At 57.1% G+C, this 19,272-nt stretch overlaps 1 protein-coding gene across 16 annotated transcripts in view; it reads right to left on the bottom strand.

The window, feature by feature from the left end:
• ATP2B2 (ATPase plasma membrane Ca2+ transporting 2) overlaps positions 1-19,272 on the bottom strand; it is a 365,670-nt gene that overhangs the window by 163,055 nt on the left and 183,343 nt on the right. For 2 of the 16 annotated variants that reach the window (XM_043442911.1, XM_043442926.1), the window contains exon 1: positions 8,606-8,733. The exons of 13 other annotated variants lie outside the window; for them this stretch is intronic. The gene's annotated coding sequence lies outside the window, so the exon portion shown is untranslated. Of the gene's footprint in view, positions 1-8,605; positions 8,810-19,272 lie in introns of those variants that run through there. One more of the 16 variants, XM_043442923.1, reaches the window with a different exon arrangement.

Genomic DNA, 19,272 nt, shown 5'->3' with positions numbered 1-19,272 from the left:
AGTCTGTCCTGCTATTATTTTATTGAGTCCCATGTCCATTTTCGCTACCATTTACAGAACTAGAAGAGACTCATTAGAAGCTCATTAAATAATAATTGCTTACACTTCCATCAAGCACTGCCCCCAGGCACTTTAATTCTATTTACTTCTCACAGCAATCAGATGAATTGGATACTTCCGTTACATCCGTTTTAAGATGGTCGGACTAAGGCACAGAGAAGCTATGAAGCTGGCACAAAGTCACACAGCCCAGAAGTGGTGGGGCAGGAGTTGAAATCCTAGAGTCTGGGCTTTAAACTCCTCCCTGTACTACCATCTTCGCTGTTTGCTTTGAACTGGCAATTATTAGGCACCTACTGCATACAGGTACTCTGCTGGGCATGTGATACACTCAGGAGCTTGCTAACTTCTCACAACAGCTCTGGGAGGCTGGGATCATTTCAGAAGAGGAAGTGAGGGCTCCCGTGAGATGCACAGAAACGCCCAAGATTCCACTGTGACTGAGCTGGGCATGCAGGTGGGAGACGGCTCTGTTCTCCCAGCCTGGTGGCCCTGTCCAAGTCCTTCATAGGTTATTATCTTATTTACCATATTTCACTGAAGCTAAGATGCCTCTGCTGGAAGAAGCATCGCTACTTTATGTACACTTCAGAAAGAGAGAGGAAGCATGGCTGGGTCTACTGTGTGCCCTGATTCAGAGATGTCAAAACGTGCATCATGCCATCCCCATGAGACTCAGCTTTCACCACCATGCCCTACAAGGGGAGGCGCTGCCCCCATTTGAGAGCTGAGGGCACTGGGGCCCAGAGGTGAAGGGCACACAGTTGGTTGGCACCTGGGCCTCAGGTCTGAGGCTGGGCCGGTTGGGCCCACACTTGGTCCTGAACTGTCCACAGCGCCGCTCAGCCAGGCCATGTGGGACCTCCCCCTGCCCCCTCTCCCATCAGGTCGAGGAGGAGACTCGATCAGCGGGAGCCCAGAGCCCCCTGTTTCCCAAACAGCCTTCCCAGAAGGACCCTCCAGCCCTGCCCGGCCTCGACCGGAAGTGGTGGCAGCTCAGCTCCCGAGCTGCCCTGGAGCCGGCACTCGGTCTAGGGAGGCCAGGCTGCAGCGGTGCCTCTGGACCAAACTGCCCACAGCTCCTGCAGCGCGGCCCCCGGGCAGCCAGGTGTGGATGGGTGAAGCGGCCTGGGCCGGGGTGGAGAAGGCCAGACCTTTGTAGACAGCTTCCCTTGCGGTGGCAGGAGAAGCCTGGAGAGATCTGCTTCCTTCCCCGGGAGCGACAAGTCTCCTGGACCCCAAACAGCATCATCCCATCACGGCTTTCTCCCACAAGCTTTTCCAAGCCCAGGCCTCACTACAGCACGACGTCTCTCGGTCTTTGAAAATCAAATCCACTCCATCCTGGGACCAGGATTTGCCCCTTCTGCAGATATCTGTAAGGAAGTCCTCTGGGGGCCATTCCCCAAAAGCAGGACAGAAATGCAACGTCTTTCAAACGTCTGATGCAGTAGGGGCTTCACTTGTGACAGTTTTCTGTCCATCACATCATGCACGTTTGTGAGACAGGGTTCTTCAAGCTCAGAGAGGCAAAGCTAGTGACTCAAGGTTACACAGTAGTAAACGCTGGCATTGGGATTTCAATTCAAGCCTAGCTGATGGCACAAGAGGAGATTACTTTAACATTGACCTCTGGGCAGGCCCTGAGCTGAGTGCTTCCTTTGCATTACTTCACCAAATTCTCCCACAAGCAATAGTATAATAATAACAACAACACTTTTATTACTCCCCATCTTACAGATGAAGAAACATCCTCTGGGCCCTCGACTGCAACACAACCCCAGGCAGGCACTTGACTGGAAACCCATTTGCCTCTCACAACAACTGAGAAGGTGGCTACTGATGTTACCCCCACTTAATGGAGGAGTAAACGGGTTAAGTCACTGGTTCAACCACGCACAGCTATTTCACGGTGGGGCCACTTGTTAGCATATGGCTTGGATTAAACAATTACCCTCCCACACATTAAGTTAAAAAAATATTTGTAAAGTGCTTGAGGATATATTTTAACTATTAGAAATGACTGTTAGGATTAGCATTTTAGAACTTGGCTATGATCCCACAAACTGAGTGGCTGCTGTCCCATTCTCCAGAAGAGAACACTGAGGTTCACCGAGAGTCCTGGCAGATTGGAAGGGACTGTGGGCTCTCAACCTTCTGCCCCGCACTGGTCTTTGGGGGCCAGCAGGGCCCACCCACGCCCCCTAGCTACCCTGCCCACCGTCAGCTCTTCTCTCCCTAGGGCCCTGCAGGCTGGAGGTCTTGCCCTGTGGGTTCCTGGCTATGTGGAGCCCCCGTTCAGCAGCTGTGCCAGGGAGAGAGTGCACCGGAGACCTGGGTACATTCTCAGCTCTGCCCCTCATTTGCTGGGTGACTTGGGCACCTCTGAACTCCCCGGGCCTCAGTCTCTTTGTCTGTAAAATGGGTGACAGCGAGGAAACGTAGCCATGTGCGTTGGATTCACTGGCAGTAAGGGGCTTTCTAGTAGCTCATCTGCCTGCAATGCAGACCTGGGTTCGATTCCTGGGTTGGGAAGATTCCCCTGGAGAAGGAAATGGCAACCCACTCTAGTATTCTTGCCTGGAGAATCTCAGGGACAGAGGAGCCTGGTGGGCTACGGTCCACGGGGTCACGAAGAGTCGGACACAACTGAGTGACTAACACACACACAGCAGTCAATGGTCAACAAACACAGTCATCCCAAGGCCCCCAGCAAACACAGGGACTCGGGATGCTCAAGTCCCTTCCAGAGGCCCTCTGTACCTGTGGGCCGTGCACCTGCTGGTACAGAGCTGACTCCATCCATGAAACGCAACGGGTTGCATCGTGCCTACCCAAATTCAAGCCTACTCAGCACCTCAGAAGGGGCCCTTATTTGGAAAGGGGGTCTTTGTATCTGTAATTAGTTAAAGACCTCAGTCATCCTGGATTTAGAGTGGGCCCTGTATTCAATGACTATAAAGAGGAGACAAAAAGAGGAGAGGACACAGGGTGAGATGAGGATGGATTTGAGAGGAAGTGATGTGGCTACAAGCCAAGGACCGCCTTGTATCACCTCCCTCGGGGCCTCTAGGGGGAACTGGCCCTGCCAACACCTTGATTTCAGACTTACAGCCTCCAGAACTGTGAGAAAATAACTTTTATTGTTTTAAGCCATTAAACAGTTTGTGGTCATTTGCAACGGTGGCCACAGCAAACACACACAGCAGTTGTAACTGCTGCGGTTGGTCACACCTCCGACTTGCCCTGGCTCAGCCTCTTCACCCCGAGGGCCGGCTGGCAGGAGAATCTGCTCCCACTGAGGACATGAAGCGGGCGGGATCATGGTCCCCGCCTTCCAGGGTGCCAATCACAACTTGCCCAAGGTCACCAATCCATGCCAGAGGTGGGCCTAGAAGCCCAGTCACTCAATCCTCAGACCAAGGTCATTTCCCCCACACCCAGGGACCTCTGTAGCCTCAGGGACCCCAGTCCTGGTGTCCCTTCCCCTGACCATATCTGGCCCAGCCATCTCGCCCTGCATGGAACCCTGTAGAGGCTTCCTGAGTTGTGCAAGATGCTTCTGAGGGCGGGAGGGCAGGGTGAAGCCCTCAGCACGTCACTGGGAAATCGCTTATTTTTTTTTTTTAACTGTTGTCACCCTGCAGTCCTGTGAGTGGGCAGACTGGGAAACACAGTCCCACTTTACAGGTCCAAAATCAAGGCTCCAAGAGGCGGCAGGGCTAACAGAAGGGCACTCGAAAGCAGTGGAGGTAGGTTTTACGCTCACAATGGTTCTCCATCTCCACAATTTCCATTCACTAAGCCATGAATACAAGCCACATCTTGAGCCCAACACTCTTTCACTGGCGCTTTACCACAGCCTGGGACGTGGGTACCACTGTCATCCATTCCACAGATGGGTGAACTGTGCAATGGCGGTCACCCACCCACTTGGAACACCAGGACACACCATCTCCATCTACTTTCAGCTCTCAAAAAGTGACAAAGTGAAGTTGCTCAGTCGTGTCCGACTCTTTGCGACCCCACGGACAATAGCCTACCAGCCTCCTCCATCCATGGGGTTTTCCAGGCAAGAGTACTGGAGTGGGTTGCCATTCCCTTCTCCAGGGATCGAACCTAGGTCTCCTGCATTGCAGGCAGATGCTTTACCCTCTGAACCACCAGGGAAGCCTCTCAAGGAGGGGTAAAGCCAGACACCCAGTTGTCTCCAGCCAGGAGAACATTCTCCCTAAATGTTTTGTTTCAGGCTCCTACAGGGAGGGAGGGATGAATTGCCGCAGGTTCAGTGTTCAGACTCTGGAGAGAGCAGGATGGGCTGGTGGCGGGTGGGGGCCGAGATTCCGGCATGAGACCCACCCTTGCCTCCTACTCCGTGCTCCAGGCAGGGCTGGGGGAGGCGCCTGTCCACCCCCCGCATCCTGTGTGTGTGCACGTGGCACCCAGATCCTGCACCCCAGACACCCCTACTGCAGCCCTTTGGGAACTCAAGAGGCTGAGAGGAGCCACATTCTGTAGCCCAGGCTCCCCCACGGCCCCAGCCTTGACCGTGCACCTACTACGTGCCAGCTGCTTCTTAATATTAATCTGAATAAACCGTGCGTGCTCAGTCGAGTCCAACTCTTTGCCACCCCATGGACTGCAGACCGGCAGGCTCCTCTGTCCATGGGATTCTCTGGGCAGGAATACTGGAGTGGGTTGCCATTTCCTCCTCCAGGGGATCTTTCCGACCCAGGGATTGAACCCGCGTGTCCTGCACTGGCAGGCGGGTTCTCTACCTCTGAGCCACCCGGGGAAGCCCTGAGTTAAGCAGCCCTACTTTAAAACTATCTCTGTTCTAGAGAAGGGCAGAGTAAAGTTACAGAGAGGAGGCTCATCACCACTGTCAGGACACGGCTGGGGTGAGGCATCCCCAGGGCTCATGGCCAAGGCCCAGGGAGTCTCCTTGGAGCCCTCCTCCCAGCCACATGGGACCTGAAGCTTGCCTGCTCCCAGAAAGGCCTGATTTAACTATGCGCGTGGATGTCAGGGGCTGGGGGCTGGACAGAGGACTGGAGGGCTGGAGAGCCAAGGTTCAGTCTCCTTCTGCCACCAGCTTGCCAGGCACCCTCAGTTTCCCGAGAGGCGGTGGTGGTCAGGGAGCCGCCTTATGGCAGGCACCCCCAGCTCCGAGACTCTGTGAGCTCCAAAAGCTCATTTTCACGCCTCTCGGCTCCCCCTGGGGGCTTAGGGCCGTAGAGACGAAAACGCGGGGGCTCCAATGGAGAGGCAGTCCCCAGGACCTCCTGATGTACTGGGGGACCCAAAGACCTGCCGCCACAGGTGAGTCTTCAGGTTCCCACCCTGGTCTCCGCTCCTGACCTTGGCAAGGTGCTCTGTGGCCCCGGCTCCCGGCCCTGACTCCAGGCACGGCTCGTGCGCAGCCCTCGACAGCAGTCCAGGGCCCTGGGCAGCTGCGGGCCAGGCAGGGCAGGGACAGGTCTGCCCTGGCCACACGTGAGGGCACTGGGATGCCGAGACAGAGCGACTTGCCCAAGGTCACACAGCTGCCCGGGGGCAGAGCCTGGGCCTGGCCTGGGCAGCCTTTTGCCTGAGACTCAAACATCTGGGGGAAACCAGGGGCCCAAACAGGCCTCTGCTGCTGGGTGCCTGGGACCAGAGCAGGGCTGGCAAGACTCCCCACTCTCCACTGAGCACAGTATGATCTTGGACAAGTCCCTTGCCCTGGCTGGGCTTAGGTATCAATTCTATGGGGTCGTGGGGTGGCAGAGGTATCCGGGTGCCCAGGACAGGGCCACACTTGCCTGGGGAGGGCTCTGCCTTCACTCACAGGAGACCCTCTGGACCCTTTCTTAGAGCCTCACTCCCAGATCCTAAGATCTTGGCTAGCTGGCACTCAAGAGGTTGGTACTCCAAATTGGAGCTGGCCTTGCACAGGAGGGGAGAGGAGGAGGGGGAGCCTGGTGGCTTAGCCTAACCCCCATCTCTGCCACATTCTGGCTGTGTGACCTTGGGTAAGTGCCTTCACTTCTCTGTGCAGCTTCTTCATCTGGGATGTGAGGATAATAAGGCTACAGGAGGCCTCACTGAAGTGCCAACCATGGAGTCATTAGTTGCGTGAAGGCTAACAGGCTTATTATCATCTACCCTGGTGTCCTTGACCGGCACCTGTCCTGGGCAGAGAGAGACGGCGGGGGGGGGGGCGGGGTGGTGTGGGGTGGGGGCAGTCAGTGAGAAAACAGAGGGAGGGGACCAGCCACTCCAGAGGGGGGGCAGCTTTTCTGACTTTCGGTTTGGAGAGGACTTTGGAGGCTGCCGGAGGCGTCCCACGCCCCAGCTCTCAAAGACCCCACAGCAGCGTGCCGGTTTTCAGGTACCCAGAGAAGGGGGTGGTGGGGCTAGTCCGGGCTCCTGGTGGTCTGGGTCATGGGCAGAGACCACCCCTGCCGCCTCCTCTGTTTCCTTTCCAATTCCAGGCACTTCTGCAGAGTGCCAAGAACCCAAGATGGCCTTGCTGAGCACAAGTACAGCTTCCTGGGAATGTGGGCTGGCCCTCCCCTCAGACCTGTGGCAGCAGGCGTCCCTCTGTCCCCACAGGCAGTCCCCTGAGGGGCAATCCTCTCTCCTGCACCCTGGGAGGTACCTGCACTCCCACGAAGGATGCCTGGCTGTTGAGGGGCGAGAGTGTGCTACATCTCTGCCTGGGCCATCTTAGAACCCGTGCAACCCACATTCACCTGTGGGCACATTCCAGCCTGCCCTGCACCTGCCAACGCATGGACAGGCATGCAGATGGCGCTCAGGATGCCACATGTGTGTGCCTGTCACTTTCACAGGGGCCAGCCCTCACCGGGGCACAAGCCACAGACACGGCAGCTATGGGGCCTCGCGGCGTGCAGGACGATTCACCCATGGACAGCCCACGGCATTTCTGTGTTGGTGCTACTTGCATGCATGTGAGGGGATGCTGCCCTCACAGGTGTGAGTGTGTGTGTGTGTGTGTGTGCGTGCAGGCACATGCATGCTGCAGTCACGCACATGCTGTATTCTGCAGGTGAGCAGGTGGTATTCAGGGCTGTGAACTGTATTCACATGTGCCGGGGTGTATCTAGGGGCACTGGCACGCCATATGTGTGTGTATAATTTGAACACATACGATGCACTACTCTGCGTACTATATTTGTATATGTGCATCTGTGCGGATCTGTGGATGTATGTGTGCCCTGATGAGAATGGGACTGGGGGGAGTACAAAGGTGGCTGAATAATATGGGCCACCGGCCTCAATCCTGGACACCCCCTCCCTCACCAGCAGGGTTCCCCCAGAGACGCAGCCCCCTCCCTGCCTCTGCTCCTCCAGAGAAGTTAACAGGCGGAGGGCCCCAGGGCCTGTGCTCCAAGCCCCCTCCTCCTGCACACGTCAAAGGAGAATTTCTCTGGATGGCGCCTGCCGCTCCTGGAGATGCCCCAAACGTCAGCTCTGCCTCCTCCCAGCGACCTGGAGAGCAATGCAGGCAAGGAAAGGAGCCCGCTCCGTGCTGGGCAAGGGGGCTTCAGCGTCGCACCGAGACCCTCTGCTGGTCGAGCCCGCCTGCTCACTTACCCTTCTGAAGGTAGAGCCAGGCTGGGCCGACCCCTCCCCACACGACCTGGGTGAGCAGAGGACAGCCGTGGCGTGGACCGGCCACTGGGCTAGAACGGGTGGCTGCTCACAGCAGCTCATCCTTGGGGCGTGCAGAGGCCCCCTGCTGGATTTCCCAACCTTGACCCGGCCTGGGGGCAGGGAGGAGACCCCCTGCCAGATGCCTAGGGCTCAGCCAGAGGCCACCGAAGCTGACCGGGGCTTTGGGACGAAAGTGCCAACTCCACCACCCAGCATGACTGCTGAAAAACGGCTGTCCATCCCACTCCTGCTCCCCTCCAGGCCGTTTCAGGAACCCAGGGGGCTTGCCCCTGCCACCACACGCCCGGCTGGCCTGACCCGGGTGGGGGGCTCCCCGGCACTTGGCAGCAGCCCACCCCACCAAGGGGACTCTCCACCGGGGCCTCCCTCTGCCTCTTTCCCGGGACTCTGGCCGCGGCGGGCAGGGGGCACCCTCCGGTCCTCTGCGTCTCCCTGGGACAAGCTCAGAAGGAAAAGAACCTTGCCCCCCACTGCCGCCGGCCGGCCCTTGCGTAACATCCATTAGGTGCATTTGCTGCCCAGAGTCGGCCAGAATCTGCCCGAGATCCCGGGCATCCGCCTGTCCGAGGCCCCCCTGCCTGTGTCCCCGGCGCCCCAGCCCTCCCCCACAACACATGGACCCTCACACTAGTATCTCCCTCAGCGGCCGGCTCCCAGTGCAGCCTGAGCTGCTGTGGGATAAACAAGCCCGGCTCCTACCCACCCCCCAGCCCCCACCAACGCTGCCACCGCCACCACCATCAGCCCTGAAAAAAAATTTAAATGAAATGAAACAAAATAAAATGGATGAGGGAGGAAGGGGAGAGCGAAATGGGGCGCTTTTTATTTTTTATTTCTCATGCTGGGGTATGCCGGTACTTACTTGGCTACGAAAATCGCCACAAATCCGGCACGGTTTCCAGGCGGGCAGCACCGGAATCGCGGTGCGGCAGCTGGTCCCGCGGCTGAGCCCAGCCGGCGTGCCTGGGTCCCTCTGCAGACTGTACCATCCTGCCCGAGCAGGTGGGGGGGGGCGGGGGGGGGGGGGGGAAGGCGCCGGCGCCGGCTTCTAGGAGAGCATCTCGCCGGCAAAATGCAAGATCTCTGGGGAGGTGGAGGCCGCCCCTGTCGCTGCGCTGCCGCCCAGGCTGGGGGAGGGGGCACAGGAGGACGAGGGAGGGGCGCGGGGAGGGCGCGTTCTGATGGCGGGGCTGGGGGAGGCGGGTGGGGGGCGGCGGTGCGTGGACCGAACCACCACCACCACCAGCACGGTGTTGTTTGCGGTTTTAATTCCTCCCCGTGGGATCATGAGGAACTGAAGCTGGCGGAGTCCCAGAAATATGCCCGCTCCCCCAAGCAGGAGGGAATGTCAAGGGCGTAGTGAGGGTAGGCTCGGGGCTGCTGGAGGGGAGGGGGTCCTTTGGGTGAGTGGCGGAGGTGCGGGGGGGACTGAGAGAGAGGGGAGGATTTTGCCCATATGGCCCTACTTTCCCTTACTTTCGGAGGGACCCATTCAGCTAGGCAGACGCTCTGGTGCCCCCTCTTTTTGAGCAGGACACCCCAGACCTTGGGGGCAAAGGTCATATGGGGAGCAGGTGGACTCAACACAGACTAAACACAACTTTGGTCTTAGGACGAATGGAACCAAGCTGGCGGTGAGCTCCCTGCTGCCACGGGAACACAGCCCCTGGACCCCCACAGCTCCTGGACTCCCGGCAGCCCTACTGCCGGGCTGGGCGCACCCGACCTGCCTGGGGGCTGCAGGTCTGCAGAGGACTCTCTCCAGGGGCCATTTCTCCACTCACAAGTGCCCCCTGGCAAAGGGCTGCGTATGCCTTGCACCTCTCCAGAATTTGCAGGGACATCTCTGTGATGAGCTGGGGGGCTGATGGTGTCCAGAGGACCCCCAACAAGGAGTCTGCATGAGTGGGATTCCCCCAGCCAGTTGCCGGCTTCTTCCCACCTCTTCTCTGCAGACCTGCTGCCCCTTTACCTCCTGATGGGTGGGGAGGCCAGCCCTAGGAGCAGGGGTAGGAGGTCACAGTGCGTGCAGGGGCCTCTCTTAGATTCTGGAGCCTCCCCCTCCACCAGCCTGCCCCCTCCAGCAGGGGCGCCCTGCTTGGCAGGAGGGCACTGAAGGCAGAAGGACCTTCAGGACAGTGTCTTGGGGCACCTGTCCGTGTGGAAGGGGTGCTGTAGGGGCGGGTGAGGGCTGGGATGCCCCGGGAGGCTGCTCCAGACTCCAGCTGCCTTTTTCCCCTGCCCCCACTCCCAGCCCACTTCTGCCCGCCCGAGCGTCCCAAGCTGCCGCTCCATCCCTGGGCTGGCACAGAATATCAATTTGTCTCGTTAAGCTGAAAGTCTGCACTGCACCAAAATCAGAACCCGGCCCGGGCAGAGGGGCCGCGAGAGGCAGAGAAGCGGGAGCACCAGCGGCCACGCAGATAACCCCTTGCCCTTCATCGCCTCAGCCCTTCCTGGGGTCCCCTTCTGCCGCTGGGCCAGGCCGAGTGAGATGCAGGGAGGCTGGTGAGAAGCTGAGGGTGCTGTGCGTGGGGTGGCCTGTGCTCCCCTGGGGCTGGCGGAGGAGGCACCAGGCTGCGTTCGGAAGGAGCAGCCCTGGACGCCGCTCAGGGAGGCTGAGACAGGGACCTCCCACCTCGGCCCCTTCTCGATGGGTGCCGACGGGGGTGCTCCACTGGTCCCCCTCCCCCTCCACTCAGACTCTTAAGACATACTCTACTTCAGGAGGGGCCATCCCAGAAGTACCCCGTTCTCCAGGGCCCGGGGAGGGGAAGCCTCTGCCCCCCAACACGGGGCCAAGTACAAGTGTTGGAGGCGCTGGGGTGAGGGCAGAGGGGAGAGGCCCACTTCAGCTCCCGTCCGGTGGGAACAACGGTGTCTGGGCCAGGAATCCCACCTTTATGACTGTGAGATGACTGGGGGCAGAGCTCTCTCCCTGTGATTACAAAACAAATAGCCTGGCAAGGGGCCGCTTACGAGCCACCGTCCAGAAAGGATAATCCCTCCCGTGTCCAGTGTGTTTTAGTTTGCAGACGCCCCCTGCAAAACAGTAAATCGCGTGCTTCTCACAAGTATGCTGGAGAGAGCACCCATATTACAGATGGGGAACCTGTGTGGCCCCGAGGCGTTGCAGTGGCCAGGGCAAGGTCCCTCAGGTGGGAAGGGGGCAGACGGAACCCGTGCTCCAAGCCTGAGGTCTACAAGCCCAGGGCTCCCTACACATGAAGGCCAGAGCCGCCTGAGGGCCCACACTCTTCCCCTTGGCTGTCCTAAGTCCTGCCTGTTCCCTGGCCCCTGTGAGGGCTGGGCTGGGCCTTCACTAAGGGACACCAAACTCTTGGGATACTCTTAGGATACTCCCTAACTTTTGAGGCAGTCCGAGTGTTAAATGGCAGAGTTTGGAAGCTTTAGGCCCACAAACTCCTACTCATCCTTCAAAGTCCAGCTCAAATGCCACTGCCTTACCCCTCCCCTGGAATCAATTCTGATTCCAGCAACAGAATTGGTCCATAACTCTGGCCCAGCCCTGACCACAACATTTCACATCTGTCTCCCTCCCAGGCTTGTGACCATATCAGCTCTGTCCCCAAGTTCCAGCTCCCAGCATGCAGTAGTTGCCACAATAAAGGCCCGAGTGAATCTGCTGTTGTGTAGTTTTACGTTATCAAATACCGGAATGAGAAAGACGCTTATCCAGGAGCTCTCCCATTTTATAGCTGAGCAAACTGAAGCCTCCAGATGAAAGGTGTCTGGGGCTCGCCAAGGTCATTCCTGAGGGTGGAATCTCGCCACAGACCTTCATCCCCGGCCCCCTTTGCCTTCCCCTCCCAGAGCAGACACACCTGGGGCATCTGGCCTGTCCTTCCAGGATATGTTGGGGGTAGGAGGTACTGGACAGGCAGAGGCATTGTGAAATCAGACAAACAATGGCACTAGTGTTGCAACTCTAGGAAGGTTGGAAATGACAGGTCAGGGTCACCTACAGGGAAGTGGGAGAGAGAGGCAGGGGCCAGCCAGGAGGATCACCTGTAGCTTCTGCCTCCAGCATGATCTGGCTTGTGGGGGACACGGCTTGAGGTCAGGGTTGGGGGAAGACGTGAGAAACAGGGTAGGGGTCAGGGGAGAGCTGTTCGAGTGGGATTTCAACTGGTGTTTACGTGGCTAGTTTTCTCCTCAGGGGCAGCTCCCAGGGCCGAAAAGAGAAGGGAAGTGGAGAGGGTCCATCCGCCCAGGAATGAGGGTGGGAGCCTGGCCCAGGCTGTTGGGGGCATTTTGTACAGGGGAGACTGACAAGGTGGGTCCAGACAGGTCTGGGGGAGGCTGAATGGGGTGCAGTCTCAGGCCTGCTGTGTCCCTTCTGGAAGGTAACAGGCTCTCTGTGGCTTCCTCCCCTTGAGGGGAAGCAGAAATGAGAACTAGGCTTGCCCTGGCCTTGCCCAGCTCAGGGTCTCCTGAAGCCTGGGCCGGGATCCTAGGGCAGCTGCCATCACAAGGAGCTGCCGGCTGGGCCCCTCGGGGGATGAGAAGCTATTTCCAAAGGCCCCTGCCATCCCTGCCTTGTCTGACTCCCACTAATCACTCATGGAGAGTTTGGGCTTCTTCCCCTTTTACAGGAGAAAACTGAGGCCTGGAGATTTCGAATGACTTGCTTAGGAGTTACAGGGCCAGGGAGGGCCAGAACTGAGATTAGAACCTAGATCTGTGCCACGAGATTTAGGCCTGTCTGTCTGTCCTTGCCTCAAGCCGCCGAGCTCTGAGGCCCATGACTCAGACTCTCTAAGGCCCGTGGTCTTTACGGGGCCACAGAACGTTAGGAGGCCTCGTGGCCCAGCTTGGCCTAACTCTTCCCTGCACCAGCGTTGGGGTCCCCCATCCAATCCCACCAAGGTCCGAAAGTCCCTCGAGACAGCCTGGTCTTGGGCTGAGGCTTTGTGGTCAGACAGAGCTGAGTTCAGATCCCGGCTCCTTCATTTACCAGCTGTGTGACTCTGGGCAAGTGATTCAACCTCCCTGGGTCCCCGTTTTCTCATCTGCACAATGGGGACCGTAATACCTATTTGGCAGGTCTGCAAGCTACAGAGAATGGTAGCTGTTATTCATAGCAAAAACACAGGGGTGAGCGTCTTTTCCCAACCAGGAAAGGTTGGGAGAGTGGGCCTCATGTAGCCCTTCGTCCCACTGGTGTATGATGGTCCTCAGATGCCACCGGTGGGGCCTGGGCAGGGCCAGTCTCTGGGACTCTGAAAGCCCAGTCGGCCCTGCTGAGTTGCAAACCCAGGTCCCGGATGCCCAGCCTCCCCCTGGGTCCTGCTCCCTCAGTAAGGGGGGTGCAGGCCTGACTCCTGGCTACTCCAGCTGCCATTAATACTGACGTCCTACTGTGTGTCACACGTGTTGTGAGATTTGCCACATCCTGAGTGCTAACCAGCTTTCAGTTGTGTCCGACTCTTCGTGACTCTATGGACCATAGCCCTCCAGGCTCCTCTATCCAAGGGATTCTCCAGGCAAGAATAGTGGAGTGGGTTGCCATGCCCTCCTCTAGGGGATCTTCCTGACCCAGGGGTCAAACCTGCGTCTCTTAATGTCTTCTGCTTTGGCAGGCGGGTTCTTTGCCACTAGTGCCACCTAGGAAGCCCTTTCTGGGAGGTAGATCCTGTTTTTATCCTCCCATCCCCATTTTACAGATGAGGAAACTGAGGTTCAGAGAGGTGAAAAGATGTCCCAGGTCATACAGAGAGTGGGGGAACTTGAGCCCAAAACAGGGCTGCGTGAGGCCCCATGCTGAGCCCAGGGTCTGTGGGAGGTGAGCATAAACCTGACCCAGGAAGCTGCGTGGGACCTGAATTTCCCACAGATCTGAACACCTCAGAGGACCTACCCTAACCCTCCATCCAGCAGGGTGGAGCAGGTATGCAGTCATGGCCGACCCTGCCCCCCCACCGCGAGGCCAGGAATAGAGGCTAATTAGGGAGTGGGGACTTTCCCACCTGGCAGAACAGAGCCTGGTGAGTCAAGAGCTACTCTGGGAAGACTCCCTGGGGGAGGCAGCCTTTTACAGGCTTGGGAAACTACGGTCTCATTCGTGTCCATTCTTTAGGTTAACGTGACCTTGTTAATGCACAAATATTTACACACTGCCCACTCCCATGTGCCCATCCTGCCTCCTCACCTTGGTCTCCCCCTGCTATCCTCCTCGGTCTACCCACCCCCTGCACCCTAAGGCCCTCCCTCAATTCCTCTAAACCCCTCTTTGGCTTCCCTGTGCCCTCAGCATAAAACCCAAATTCCTTATCACGGCTCATGAGGCCTGGATGACTGTCCCAGACCCCTCCCCTTATCTTCTGTACATCAAGCCCTTCTTGCTTCTGAAACACACCCCTGCATTTCCATGCCTCTATGTCTCTGCGTGCGCTCTCTGATCTGCCAGGTTTGCCTTGCCCTCCACTTCTCTGCCAGGAGAGCTTCTACTCATCCTTCAAACTCAGTTCCAGCAATTTCTCCTCCAGGAAGGCTTCCCTGATTTCTTCTCCATCATCTCTGCCTCCCTCCCACCCCCACCAACAGAGTCATTGTAATTAATTTTTTTATGTACATCTGTCTTGTTCATCAGGCTTGGTGGGGAGGGGGCAGGTTCCTTGGGGATAGGGAACAAGTCTCGTTTGCCTATTGTATCCCTAGCACTGGGCACACAGCCTTAATAAATATTGATTGAACTGATGAAGACAGGTTTGTTGAATGAAAATGCAATTCCCCTGGTGGTTTTAAACTGGTATTTGCATCTCTCTGTGGCTCTGGAAATATTCTCTGGGCTTGCTTGGAGGTCCTGATTTAAAGGTTGCTATGTCCTGAATGGGTCAATGAATAGGACTCCCTCTGCCTGCCCACCTTGGGAAGGGGAAAGGAAGACCCCCAACTTCCCTCAGATACCCTGTCCAGGCTAGGGATGCCTCAGCCCAGGGCTGGACTCAAAGCGAGTGACGCCCCCAGGGAAGAGCCCCTGTCCCTAAATGCTCTCTCCTAGATATCCACAGCCTGACATTTCACCATTAGTAATTCATTTCTTTGGATTATTCAGTCATCAAATATGTATTCAGCCCTCACTGAATGTGAGGTACTGTGCTGGGGTCCCTATTTAACATTTGTGTGTATGTGTGTGTGTATATATATATGTATATTTTTTCATTTCTACTGGAAGACTGACTCCCTGGAGGAAGAAGAGGAGGAGAAAGGAGAAAAACAGAGAGAGTGGGGACAGTGAATCCCGGAATGTCAGGAGAAGAGGGAAGAAACTGTTATTTGCTGAGTTCCTACTATGTGCCAGGCACTTAACACAAGAGCCACCATGTTACTCCTCATCACCACCCCAGGGGAATTTAGTGTTCTCAGGCCTCAGTTTAGAGGAGAAGAAGAAGCCCAGAGCCGGTGAGTCGCTCACTTGAGGGGACACAGCTGTGTGGAACAGGATCGAGCATTCAGACTGAGCGCTGTCTGTGACCTCTGTGGACGGCCTCCCACCCAGGAGGCTGCAGGGACCCAGCAGGGAAAGAGGACAAGGTCAGAGGGGTGACAACTGAGATGCTCCAAGCTGAGAGGCCTGCCTGCTGAGAGGCGGAAACCGGACACATGGCTGGGGTTGTGACCAGTGAGAAGCTCGGCCGTGAGCGTGGCCGTGCCTGTGGCCTGGGGCTCGTCACCATGAAAGGACAGCTGCAGGGGCCACACGGGCTGTGTGCTGAGGGTTCTCCTTTGTGCCAGTGCATGATCTAGGTACCCACAACCGACCTGCTATGTGCAGAGGATCGCTCTGGTTTTACTGATGAGAACACTAAGACCTGGAGAATGGGGAGGGTGGGGACAAGTCCAGGACTAAACAGCTGGAGCCAGAGTCAGAACTCAGATCTCTTCTGGAAGGCTTGTGGAAGGGGGGTGGGCTTGGGGGTTCACCCCTTAGGAGCTTTCCAAGCTGCCAGGACTATCAGCAGAATGGAAGCCCCTGCTCTTGACCTGTCACTCAAGCCCCCAGCTTCTAAGATGGGAAGGGGCTCATCTGCTTCAGTCCCCCTTTGCACCCAAAGGTGGCAAGGAAGTAGGGGTGGGCACATCGAGTTTGGGCACTTGAGCCCAGTGGACTAGCCCCAATCCTGCTCCACCCTGATGGGCTCTGTGACTGTGGGCAAATCCCCCCCCATCTCTCTGGCCTCAGGCTCCTCATCTGTAAAATAGGCACACAGCACTATCTGCTTCCTGCCTCTCTGACCGCTCATTTGTTCAACAAAGATCTGCTGGTGCTCCCCACTTGTCAAGCTCCTTGCTAGGTGCTGAGGATACAGCAGTGAACAGAAAAGCCCACGGTATCCACTCTCAGGAGGGTTTAGAGACAGCTGTGGAATGAAAGGACCAAATGAAACTGACCTGCACTTACAAAGGGGTCTGCGACGAAGGAGCAGAGGCTATGAGCACCTTAGGCAGGAATGTCTCTGGGAGGAGTGAGGGAGGAGCTGGAGAAGGTCTCCCTGAGGGGGTGGTGACTGAGCAGTTCACTAGGTAAAAAGTGGTGTTTCTGGCAAGGGAAATGGCATGTGCAAAGGCCCTGAGGCTGGAAAGGGTTTAGACATTCTCAAGGGTACAAAGGCAGCCGGATGACTAGCAGGGGAGAGTAGGCAAGGGGCTTGGGGGGCGGGTAGGGATTCGTGGACCAGTTATAGAATGCTGGGAATAGGAGGGACCTTTGAAAGGGACTTCTCTTGTGGCTCAGCTGGTAAAGAATCCACCTGCAATGCGAGACACCTGGGTTTGATTCCTGGGTCGGGAAGATCCCCTGGAGAAGGGAAAGGCTACCCACTCCAGTATTCTGGCACTTCCTCGCTGCCTTTGGATGCAAAGGGGGACTGAAGCAGATGAGCCCCTTCCCATCTTAGAAGCTGGGAATACGAGGGACCCTAGGTTTGAAGAATTAATTAAATGGGATGAGGAACATCAGGCCCATGGCAAGGGCCTGCTGCTGGAGAGAACTGCACAGTGTCCTGGGACAGCCACACCGCATCACCCACCTTCCCCAGGGAACGTGTTCGTCCAACAAACCGGAACCAGGGCAGACCCTCGGCCAGGGACACACTAGCATCGACCGGGAGGACAGACACATCCAACAGACACCTGCAGAGTCCCACGTGTGCTGGGAGGGGAGGGGGGCCAGACCAGGAGAGGGGAGGGGGGCCCTCATCCCCGGGTCATGGGCGACTGAGATGGGAGCTGTGGGCTCAGGACTCTCAGTCCAGTGCTCCCTCTGGGGCCCTGATGGTTGCCCTGCTGGGCAGAAAAGACAGTATTACTATGAGTCATAAATTGTAATAATGAGGTGGCATTGGCCGAACAATGATTACTAAACACTGGGTATGTTTGTCCTAAGAAATGTTCATGTTTGGGCTCGTTTAATTCCCACTCTTTAAGGTAGTTCTGACTATTATCCCCATTTTACAGATGATAAAAACTGAGGCACAGAGAGGTCAGGGACCTTGGCCAAAGTTGTTCAGTAAGTGGCGTTGGGATTTGAACTCAGACGTCTTCCTACCCTGCTAGAGGTCTGAGGAATGCTTGGGCACAGCTAGGCGTGTCCAGCAAGTGGCCCAAGGGAGCAGGGTGGAAGTGAGCTGTGTGGAGTCAGAGGTGGGATGAAAAGGGAGGTGGGCTGATGGCCTCCAAAGTCGTCCCCACAGGGGCATCCCACTTTCTCCCAGAGGGAGTTCTCTTTGAGACCCGCCCCTCTATCAGCCTACCCTTCCACTTTACAGGGGGGCAGCTGCAGGCCTAGGCAGGCAGCCGGCTGCCGCAGACACCCTGCAGCTGAGCCCGTGCTGGCTCTGGGGCAGCCTCTAACCCTGTAAGAAATCTCTCCTGTCATCTCGTCAGGCCACCTGACCCACATCTGCCTTCATCAGATAGGGGTCCGAGAGCACCTGCACAGGGACCAGGCCGCCCTCCTCGGACACCCTGCGTCCGTGGGCCTCTGTGGACAGGACTGCCCTCCAGGCTGGGCCAACATCTCACTCCAGGGCCACTGACAGGCTTCCCCGGGAGGTGCAGTGAGCCCTGGACCAGGAGCTGCCCGAGGTGGGACTAACTGCCGTGGCCCAGGGGGCATTCCGACCTCCTGAGCCTGCCCTCCTCCCCCCCAGCCTCCTGCCCTGCTAACCCCAGGGGCCATTTTGCCATGAAGAAAAATACAAGAATAGACCAGTCTTGACAAACTGTAAGCAACTTCTTGGACAAGGGATGCTGCTTCTTTCTTGGGGGGGTGGTCACAGCACAGCAGAGAAGAGTGGATCAGAGGCTTGGGGGTCAAAGACATGGGATTGAACCCCAGCACTTCCACTTACTGGTGGGGAGCTTTGAGTTAGTCATTTGACCAATCTGAACCTCAGTTTCTACACCTGTGAAATGGGAATACTAATTATTGCTATTGTGAGAGTGTCAGGAAGCATGAATGACTAACAGGTATGCTTGTGGCACATAGTAGGTGCTCAGCAAAGCCTGGCTTGCTTCTCTGTCTCTTTCCTGCAAGGTGATAACAATTTCAGGCCACAGGAAATCTGGTGTTTGATTTCAAACAAAATGAGAGAGAACCTGAAGGTATTGTTGGTTTACTTCTTCATCACGAATTGAGCACATACCACGTGCCTGCTGGTATGAAGACTGCCTTCTGGGGCAGATGGAAAGGAAGGAAGCAGGGAGAGAGGGTCTGGGGAGTCCTGGGTGCCGAGTGGTACCTCTGCCCTAGTGAGGGTTAGTTAGCGCCCCACCCACGTGGGGCTGTCTCCAAGCTCTCAGGACCTCCGCCAAGGGGTGGTTCTGTCCCAGGACACGACCCCAAGGGTAGTAACCATCTCCTCTGGGTCTATGGTTAGGACTCTCAGCTGTCAGCACCACACAGGAACCCCATAATCTCCTGCCTGAAAATCCAGCCCCTACTCAGCTCCCAGAACAACCCTGGGGGCTGGAGGCCGAGTGGTTTCTGGCTGGGGTGTGGGCTCTGAACTCACACATCCCTGGGTTCAAACCCCGACGCCATAACTCACTGGCTGTGTGACCTTGGGTAAGTCACTTCACCTCTCTGAGCCCCAGTTTCTTCATTGGCAGGATAGAGATAATGTCGAGCTCAGAGGATTGTGCTGAGAATTTACTGAGATACTGCGTGTAAAACACATCACCTGTCCACAGTTAACAGTAGCTGAAAAGGGTGCACAAGGCCCCCTCTCTTCCCCTGAAGCAAGCGGGGCATACGTGTCCCACCCTGCAGGCTGACATGGAGCAGTCTTGCCCGGGGTGCTCTGGGGCCCCTGGGACTGGCTCATGGACCGAGTGTGTGCATGGCCACCTCACGCTGGTGGCCTGCAATCTGCATCTGCCCCACAGACACCAGCAAACTGCACAGCAGGGCGCCTGCCTCCCTCTGAGCCGGTCCAGAACCAAGCCCAGGCCAGGACGCCACACTGCCTGCCTCCAGGGCCTTCCTTTGGGGTCTCGGGACCC

The sequence above is a fragment of the Cervus canadensis genome, chromosome 22 (assembly GCF_019320065.1).
Source record: "Cervus canadensis isolate Bull #8, Minnesota chromosome 22, ASM1932006v1, whole genome shotgun sequence".
Classification (NCBI taxonomy): domain Eukaryota; kingdom Metazoa; phylum Chordata; class Mammalia; order Artiodactyla; family Cervidae; genus Cervus; species Cervus canadensis.
The sequence above is the reverse complement of the archived record's forward strand: the minus strand, read 5'-3'. Positions and strand labels throughout refer to the sequence as shown.